Raw genomic sequence first — 531 nt, forward strand, 5'->3', positions numbered from 1 at the left:
CCGCGGGCCCCGCCGGCGGGCGGGGGGGGGGGGGGGGGCCCTAGAGCAGACCCATCCCAGCCCCCTCCCCCCGGGTTACCTGCACGCATGGGACCCCCAGGTAGCCCAGCAGGGTCTTGCAGTCCTCCCTCAAACGCCTCCACTGGGTTTCAGCCGTGCCAGGGTCTGAGCAAAGCAGAGGGACCTGGGGCTGGGCTGGGGGGGAGGCTCCTGCTGCCCCCAAGCTGAGCCCCAGCACCCACCAGGAAAGAACCCGGCACGGGGGCAGGGGGAGCTGGCTCTGCAGTGGGCACGGGGGTGCCAGGCAAGGCAAGGGCAGGTAAGCAAGAGACCCTGCGGTCACACAGTTACCTGAGGCACCTCGCCTCGCTGCGGCCGCCTCGGCCCGCCGGGCCAGCTGCAGGGAGAGGGGCGGTGGTTACGACCCGGACACGCCTGCCCCAGGGCCTGCAGCACCCCCCTGGCTGGGGCAGAGCCCTTCCCCCGCCCCCCCCATGCAGCTGTGGCTGGGGTGGAGCAAGTGGCCAGGTC

At 72.9% G+C, this 531-nt stretch overlaps 1 pseudogene; it reads right to left on the reverse strand.

Annotated features, from left to right (window-relative positions):
* The window catches only part of LOC102372450, a 3,840-nt pseudogene that overhangs the window by 2,682 nt on the left and 627 nt on the right, over positions 1 to 531 (reverse strand).

The sequence above is a fragment of the Alligator sinensis genome, unplaced genomic scaffold (assembly GCF_000455745.1).
Source record: "Alligator sinensis unplaced genomic scaffold, ASM45574v1 scaffold1544_1, whole genome shotgun sequence".
Lineage (NCBI taxonomy): Eukaryota > Metazoa > Chordata > Crocodylia > Alligatoridae > Alligator > Alligator sinensis.